Raw genomic sequence first — 8899 nt, forward strand, 5'->3', positions numbered from 1 at the left:
CTACATTTTTTTCTTTTGTTTCTGTACAATGAATCTGAAGGTACTTAGTGGTTGAAAATTTGTCCCAGACTGTCTTACTTTGTGCTCATTTTCTCACCTTACTATTTCAAAGATACATGTTTACATGCACATGTATGTTCAGCTAAAAACCTACCGGTAACGCAATTTAAGAAATGAAATTTTGTATGCTACAATGTGTGCAAGTATTGTTCTTTGCTATTAATGCTGCTAGTCCATCCACAGCACTTAGAATTTCACACATGTCTTCTAATGCTCTCATTGCGTTGTTGTCTTTTCTCAGTGACTGGCACACGGCTCAGAGGAAAAGGCTTTCACTCTCATGCTGGTGCGTGCGTGTTTATATATTGTACATGTGCTCTTTTGTGTGACTGCGTGCATGTGCATGCAGTCATGTTTTTGCATATTTACCATTCCTCTCAGCTTTAGTCTTCTTGCCAAGTGGTTTCGGTTGTCTTAACCAAGGCTCTGGGTCAGCAGGGGTCACTGAAAGGATTATTGTGATTGAGTGACAAACGGATGACAAAAGGAAGTGACTGAACACTGCTCACTGTCAGAGGTACAAAATATATGAGCGATCGCATGAGACAAGTGACGGTGAAATATATCAACAAGGGAGAAAATAATAATCACTAATCTTCCAATCCAGGAAAGAACTTCACCTGTACACATCATGGGTGTAAATAGACTTAATCCTCCAGATGATTAGGCCAAGGTCTGAATTTGAAAGCATCATGGTGATTTTTCAAAAGCCATACACTGACTACATTTACATGCCGTCAATATTCGGGTTAAAGTCCAATTGCAATTTCCGAAACATTTGAAGTAACTCGTTTACATGCGTGAGCAGACAAAGTTAGTTTCACATAAATGAAAATTGTCATCAATTGGGATATCCCCACCTAAACTGCCAGGTATGGATAACATCACAACCTAAATATAAGTAATTCCTGCTTCTTACTTTCTACTACAAATAAAATACATCATATTCATGTCACTCACCACTGTAATAAAGCAGCTGGTCCATGTTTGTTTACTTTTGCTTGTGTATTTCCGCTGTGTTCTGCGCTAGGCGCACCGACTTATTTTAACACACTTATATGTGTCTTTCTACATACTGTCCAAAATAATGTGAAAACGCAGCAGACAAATCAATGTATTGAAGTTCTCGCTTAGCAAGTGGCTCGCTCGGATGGCCTCACTTCTCCCTACAGCGAGTATGCAGCTTCGTCATGCATACAACTACTTCTTGTACTCAAAAGACCAAGATTCATGGCAAATGGAGCATGCGCAGAACACAAACCAATGTTCCAATCGGAAGAACAATTCGTTTATATGACCAAATATTCGAGTTAAGGTGTAACCAGTATATATGGGATTTTACACAGTTAAATGGGCTTACATTGCCAATATTCCGGTTATGAATGGGTTATTGACTGTATGTAAACGTGACTATATAGCAACTATGTTATAATTCCCATGCACTGTATGAGAAAGTGAAAATGAGTGAAAGTGACAATGTTGCTTACCTTGGAACGTTGTCAATATTTTGTCTTTTCAAACATTATGTCAAGACGACTTGTACAACAAACAAGGAAAAAGAAATCCCCTTTTGAGGTCTTCAGTTTTTTTGGGAGTTAGTTGAGTTCACCTTCTAAGCCAAAGGTTGCATCTTTGGAGCTGGCGTCTTCAATTTGTTTGAAGGGTCACACAATTGGAATACCACAGTCACTTGACATTATACCACAATTGTGCTACATATCTCTGGCTGTAAAAGTATTGTCTGAGCACCTTAGCTATCTGAAGTTCCTTGGCTCTTTGGTATTCTGCTCAAAGTACTGTCAGACGCGTTGAATTTGTTAAGAAAACTCCAACATGAGTTGCAGGCAGACAACATTCAAACAATGTAGGAATGTTGTGTTCTCTTTTGTTCCATTCTTGCTTTATAACGTTCTGTCTACTCTTTATCCGTGTTCTTATCTTCCACTTTACATCCAACTTAATTGTTCCCCTAATATTTTGCTAAGCCTAAACAATCAATTTAGTTGACCAGTAAAATGCAAGTGATTCAATTCAATGTTCATTTGAAAAGACGCAAAACTGGCCTCTCGACACTGAATTAAGCATCTGTTCTCATTGTTTTTGACAATTTTGCTGAATCGTGAGGCAAAAATGAATTTTTGTGGTTCAATCTGCTGTTGTCATGTTTTTCCTGGTCTGTAGGCTTCACGTAGTGTGAGTCACAATCGTCTATCTCATTTTGCAGGTACTACTGTATATATGTATACATCTGCTGTGAGAAATTTGAGTTGATATAATTTCAGCCCAACTAAGTTGTTTGCAACTTTGCATCTTAACGAGACTCAGACTATATGTGTATTTTTCCGAGAGTCGGAAGCATCAAACCTGATTAATGTACTAACTGTACATTTCCAACTCTTTCAGCCCGAGTTGTCTTTTATTAATTCCAGTGACTGTGATTTGACCTCTGCTTTGTGTATATTGTCATTTACACTGATTGATGGTCTAGCCAGAAATAGTCTTAACTATGCACTTGTCATCCTGACTAATGGCAGGATTTAGTTCAGTGACTGCAGTGAAAATTAATGTACAGGAAGTTATGTTAACTTAGGAATGAAAGACATCCGACTGTTTTATTTTTTCCACCAGTTCAAAAGGTGTACACTTTAGTTACAGGCTGTCATTTAACACAATGTTTAGCTGCGTTAAAAGAGTGCTACTGACCTATGAGAAAAAGCAAAGAGGGGAAAAATCACTTTAAGTAAGTTGTACGTTTAGGCTTAAACATATTTCAAACTCCAACGGCACGGTGTCACCGACAAAATATTTTTGTTGAATGAAAAACAACTATTTACTCCGTGCATCGAGTGACCTTGGCGCATCATCGTTTGAGTACCAATTGGGTACCCCTTTGTTGTCACCACCAAATTTACTTGCAGCCCTAATTTGGTCAGGGGTGGAGGAGGGAACATTAAGGGAACAGTCATTGGAAAATTGCAGACCACCTTGCACCCTCGATCATGCAGTTATGTGCGACCCCAACTTCCCTGACGTGGTAAAGCTGAGCGGTGATTGGTCAAGAAATCGAGGACTTTATCACACTCCCAGAAGAGAGGAGATGACCAGCTTGCGGTCCCACCGTCTTCACAAGATGGAGAGAGGTCAGTGACACCGTCTGTCCAATGCCATGCCGCTGCCACAAAGCAGTAGCAGAAACGCTGCGTCACTGAACGGTGAAGCTACCTCACTACAATGCAAAAGGACTTCCAGAGATGTACTGGATCTCATCCAGGTGCAATTGGCCGTTCAGTTCAATGGCTGCTCAGGTGAGGAAACAGCAGTCCAAGTCGCCCTTGCCTTGGAAGGCAGAACTCTCTAGATCCTCATGGACCTCCGACCACAAGAGCGACTTGATGGGCGAACTCAGTGGCAGCGTTTGGGTCATCACACACACGCTGACGACGCAGGGGACAAGCTGTTCAACCGGCAGTCGTAATGGTTAAGTCAATTAAGGTCTCTACCTGATCGACTGAAGGAGCATTGCATGACCCCGGCAAGTGTCCTGAGTGAGCCCATCTAAGACATTTTGACTGAGAAAATGGATGGCGTGGGCTGAATGAAGCTGGATGAGAGCAGCACAATAGTGACGGTGAGGGTTTGGCTTGCCTAGCCACCAGCGCACCTGGCAACTATGTCAGTTCAGGAACTGGAGAACCAACCAAACCGGCTGCCAATGGATGAGTTTGGCTAGTGTTGGCACATCGGCTGTTACTGCCCAGTGCTACCACCAAAAAGTCAATTTGAGTCAGAGTGGCACTTGGGTCGTGTAGGTCAGGTACAAGGACTTTGCCTTGGCTGCTACATCGAAATCTAACCATGCCTGGCCCTGGAGTTCACTTGGTTGACCGTCTCGCTGATCTGACCAGGAACACTTCCAGGATCCATCGGTTCCACGCCACAAAGATGGAGAACCATCAAGCGCCATGACATGAATTTTGCTGCTTAAAGGGGAAGTCAACCAAAAAATGTTCTTTACAATAATATGTTCTCTGCATTACACTAGTCTAAACACAGCACTCATTTTGCGGAATATGAACAGTAAAATCCACCAGTTTTTTTCTCCAACTCAGGGGGCGGCCATTTTGCCATTTGCTATCGACAGGAAATTATATCACAGTTGCTCATGACTCAGGTATGACCAATCACGACTCAGCTTCAGAAAACAGGTGCGCTGTGATTGGTCATTATCTGAGAAACTGTGATTTTCTGTCATTTTCAGTTGACAGAAAACAACAAAATGGCCGCTGCCCAGGATGATTAAAAACAGGTGGATTTTGCTGCTTGACTCATATTACTCCAACTCGATATTAATCAGAATAACGTGTTTAAACTAGTAGAAGAACATAGAACATATTATTGTAAAGAACATTTTTGGGTGGACCTCCCCATTAATTCATATTCCACAAATGCAACATTATACCGCGTTTAATTTAGTGGGGCCGCATGGAATATATAAATTACCATATAATTGTGAAGAAAACTTAAAAAATAAAATAAAAGCAAAGGCGTGGATTTCTGAATTTACGCGTGAGATTAATAAGCACATGAATGAACATGTGCTATGCTCGTGCAGGCTTGTAGGAGGTCAGAACTCCTCAGAGCCATCGCAACAAACACACCAAACTCTAGAAAACTGGTTTCAAATTTCCTGGTTTAGCTGGTTTCGCTTTTGGATCACATGAACGACAGGGAGAATCTGTAAGCATATTTTTCTGTGCAGCAAGACATGAGGGAGTAATTAAGGTGACTCATGTCTCATAGTGCTTCATATTCACCCGGTCGATATAAACCCAGTTTAGTCGCTCAAATGTCTTGTTACCTTCTTGGCGCAGTGGTTCATATATAAATAAGAGCTCATCCACAGCGGGGCTGGCCTGAGTTTGATTTCTTTCATTTCAGCAGCCTTACCTTATTTGATAACAGATAATTGGCATCTATTAATTGATTAAGAATCCTAAATTTGAATCAAAGTTCATGAAAAAGTTGATTAGTCTTCCCACCTCGATACACCAGGTCTCAAAGTCCAGTAACCCTCTGTGAACCCACTCACACAGGTAGCGCAAGTAAAAAATTCCAAATCACAGTTTGTGGTGGGATTCTTATGATCGTGATGCCAAAACATGTTAGAAATGTTTCTCACACTACTAAACAGTAAATCAAAATTATGGTAGCCATAAAAATGCTGCATGCTGAACAATAGCCCCCCCCCTTTAATGGTGCAACACTGAAAAAAACAAAACCTTGATTGCAACATTTGAAAGCAACATTTCAATCTGATATGAAATAGATGCTCATGAAAATTAAACCCAAGTTTTCCCACAAAACAAAGTTTGGTACACGCACATCAAAACTGCTCAGATTAAAATGTTTATCTTTCTTTCTAAGCAATTTATAACTTGACCTCATGTGAGCAACTTACAGAAAAGAAAAAATAATCGCCTGCTTTGTTTTCCATTGCATTTTCTCGCTGAGCAGGGTGGGGACACACCAACCTGAAAATAGATCCCTAGTTTCCTGTTGTACTACAAAATGTCAATGCAATGCTCAAGTTTTCCAACAATTAATAAACCGACTGAAATGATTGTGTGTCTTAACAACTCATTTTCCGTTAGTCAGGACTCACAAAGGCTGTGAATGTATATTTTACTCTGCATTATTTATCCTATCTAAGGACATGGCCCTTACGGTGCAGTACACCTTCCAAAATAGCTCAAAATGAATCACCACCTCTCTTAGCTCGAAGTTTGTCTCTGTGTGAATTTGGCCAAGATAATGTATTTGCACAGGAAGATGAGCTAAGCTGTTCCAGGTTACCTCAGTCTGTTTCCTGGAGTCACAGAGCACCCAACCCAGTTTGAAGTCTTTGTCTGAAGTGGCTATCGGTACGCTCCCACATATATATATATATATACACTCGCCCGAGTTATGTGCGGGCAGCGTGGGTTCAGTTCCCACTCAGTGATGGTGTCTATGTCTGTTCTGTGACTGGCTGGCGACCAGTTCAGGGTGTAGTGCGCCTTTCGCCCGAAGTCAGCTGGGATAGGCTCCAGCACCCTCCCGCGACCCTGAACAGGATAAGCGGTGTGGATAATGACATGACATATATATATATATATATATATATATATATACATATATATATATATATATATATATATATATATATATATATATAAAAACACAATAAATAAAAACTTCTGAGCTCCAGTCAGTATAACATCACACTCACCAAAGTCATGTGGAGTTATATTCCTAAACATGTCAGTCGACAAACTCGTGGTTGTTATTTATTTATTTTTTTAGCCATGCTAGTGGCATGTATGTTCCTTTCTAATTAAAAAAATTGGCCCAGACAGCCACAGTGCTACTGCTCTTGGACAAAAGGTTGCTGCTGTATGCTCTCTCTGTTCTGACAAAGGTTGTTTTAAAATTATTTTAGTTTTGCTGGAATGCAGCATTTGTTTATTTTTTTTTTTTTATTTTTTTCAGGAGCATGGATAGAGCATTCAGGCAAAAACAGGCTTTATGACTGTTGGAGTGGTTTGGATGCTCTGATTGGATGAGCCGATGAACTGAGAGGGGGTAGTGCAACGGTCAGTATGTGTGGTGTGTGTGTGTGTGTGTGTGCGTGTAAGAGACTGACAGAGAGAGAGAGAGAGACGAAAGGGGAGTTGGTGACATGAGAACCTTATTCTTTTGGTTTGGTGAAGGCCATGTTTTTTTTAATCCCCAAATCACAGCCTTTGCTTTGCTTTAAATTTTGTATCCTTCTACATCGCAATGTCGGTTTGAAATCAGTTATTCGTTAAGCCCTAGTCTTAACAACGTGACATGCTCCTGTTAAAAATACTCCACGGCTCAAGAATAACAACCCTCTTTACACACCCTGTTTTTTGTCTTGCTAAAATTAGCCACTTTTGGGCGAGAAGTCCTGTCTCATTCATGTTGAGGTGAACCACAGAATTACCCTTGTCAATTAGTGTATGGATCTCTGTATGTGGTGCATGCAGAAGACACCCCCAATGCTTTGACAGCATCACGAGTCACTGTTAGCCAACTCTAATCTATGCATCAAACCAAACTTAATGCAGCTCTGCTTACCTTTTGTCTTTGACATAGTGTTTCATTTGGTTTATTCAAGCCATTGCTACAAATTGCCAGATCTTTACCTTGCCCAGCTCCCAAATTATGGGCGGAGGACCTTTAAGTGGGAGAGTATTATGTCAATTAGCAGAATTGTGGTACCGCAAATAGGGATAAATCAGAATGGCTCACACACAAATAAATTGTTGGAAATTGACAACTAACAAAATATTTACATGCTTTTTTTTTTTTTTTTCACTTCATGGGTGGCCAGAAACTGCGGAGAACAAACTGTTTATGAACAAGCAATTAATCATTCACTGCCAGGCGTTTTGGAGCATTTTGACGTTGATGTTAATCCACAGGATATTGAGGTCAATGATTGCATATTACCTTACAGTAAAAAAGTTAGCTTTCAAAAAATGCAGCCATTTTTTTTTACGTACCCAGTAGACGCACAAAATGTGCCAATGTCATTGTTAAAATGGATCATTAATGTCATCTACGGGTGATTGTGAATGAGTAAAGTGGTTTCCAAGTTTGGAATTTACAGTGGAGTAGCATCAGACGCTCACCAACCCATCCCCTTTGAAAGAAACACAATTTACCACCAGGGGCAATTGTAGGGTCAGAGGTTTACGGGTGCTGAGCTGCCCACTTGACAAGATAAAGTCAACAGTTTTGTACATTTTGATGCAATTTCATTCCCACTGTCATGAAATAGAATCATAAATCTTACTGGTCATGGGCAATCAATCAAGTCAGCTTGTCAATAGCACCTTGGTTTTAATATTACCACATGTGCAGGACGGACAGCAAGCTTCTCCCATTGCAATTCAAACAGAGGATAGCGTTGCTGTTGCTGACCACATGAAATATTTTAGGAGTGATGCAATTAAATTTAGGGGTGCTTGAACACTTTCAAAATTTAGTTTTAAAAGTAAATTTTCCATATTTCCCCTTTGAGAGTTGAATATTGTGTGATCCCTTAAAAGTTAAACATTGTGTTCAGGTTTTAAAAAGGTGAAGTCAGTGACCCAGTTGGAGCAATTCTGTTGTTTTTTTTCCATCTCTCGTTTGAAAGTAGATGAACATATGTGACCCCCGCAGCCTGCCAGAAGTGCATTGGTGTGTGTGTAAAAGACACAAACCTCCAGTGCGTTGCTTAGGAACATTGTCCAGTGTGTTACTCTTTGAGTTTCAAGTGCGAGAGATGGCGAGGTAGACATACACGACCGTATGAGGTGGTACTGTTTGTGTGTTAACTGACGCTTGTTATCTGATCCATTGTTAATGACCGTATGTCAACGTTAAGTAGTGTGGGAGCTACGCTTGGCTGTGGTACTCACCTCTAATTTCCTGTCCCTTGGGTAGTATTGTTGCTACACATTTGCCCCCAATAGGTTATTCCATATTATGATCATTCATTTCTATGTCTGACCTTCTTGCATGTTATGTAGGTTCCCCTCTGTCTGTGCGATGCATGTGGACTCTCACATGCATTTTATACCAAGTATTTTATGAACCATATGTGGAAGGTTTGAAAACGATCTAAAAAAATTCCTATCTCTGACCGTTTGCTAATCAATAACCTTGGACTGATTGAGAGTTAGGCTCACCTGGTAGAACTATTTTGACTTTGGCCTTTATCTACCTTCAAAATATTCTGGTTGAATTATTCGCCAAAAATAGGTTAAATGAATATTTTAGTTTAGTG

The sequence above is a fragment of the Idiotropiscis lumnitzeri genome, chromosome 6 (assembly GCF_059441095.1).
Source record: "Idiotropiscis lumnitzeri isolate Australia: NSW breed Sydney's pygmy pipehorse chromosome 6, RoL_Ilum_1.0, whole genome shotgun sequence".
Classification (NCBI taxonomy): Eukaryota; Metazoa; Chordata; class Actinopteri; order Syngnathiformes; family Syngnathidae; genus Idiotropiscis; species Idiotropiscis lumnitzeri.